Source organism: Penaeus monodon, chromosome 30 (genome assembly GCF_015228065.2).
Source record: "Penaeus monodon isolate SGIC_2016 chromosome 30, NSTDA_Pmon_1, whole genome shotgun sequence".
NCBI classification, from domain to species: Eukaryota; Metazoa; Arthropoda; class Malacostraca; order Decapoda; family Penaeidae; genus Penaeus; species Penaeus monodon.
This window is the reverse complement of record NC_051415.1, coordinates 29,713,562-29,713,961: the sequence shown is the minus strand read 5'-3', so window position 1 is coordinate 29,713,961 and position 400 is coordinate 29,713,562. Positions and strand designations below refer to the sequence as shown.

The 400-nt window shown below is 34.5% G+C and overlaps 1 protein-coding gene across 1 annotated transcript in view; it reads right to left on the bottom strand.

Annotated features, from left to right (window-relative positions):
• LOC119592691 (TOM1-like protein 2) overlaps positions 1-400 on the bottom strand; it is an 18,868-nt gene that overhangs the window by 1,589 nt on the left and 16,879 nt on the right.

Sequence of the window (400 nt, the reverse complement as noted above, 5' to 3'; positions counted from 1 at the left end):
GGAGGGGGGGGAGTTACAATAAAGGAAGGAAAATCTAGATTCAGGATTGGCCAGTAAGACTGAATTTGCCTTGGTTTACATCTCATTTGATGGGATCTCCAGTAAGGTACAGTTATGCCTGTCTACAAAAAAACATCAACATCAAAGGCTATAGCTTTTGCTCATCTGTCTATAGAAAAAGCAACTAGTGACTTTTACCATCTCTCTCTCCATTTGAAGAACTGAGTAATCAGCCATGTCGTCCACTCAGGCGTCCGTTAGTAAACAGTAATTATTCCTTGTAATTCCTTATTCATTGTGAATAAAATTATTACTGACTGATTATTTTGAAAAGACCCGAACCAATATAAATGTATTTGATCAAATTTTCTATTTTATTCAACATTTCAAAATTTATTAT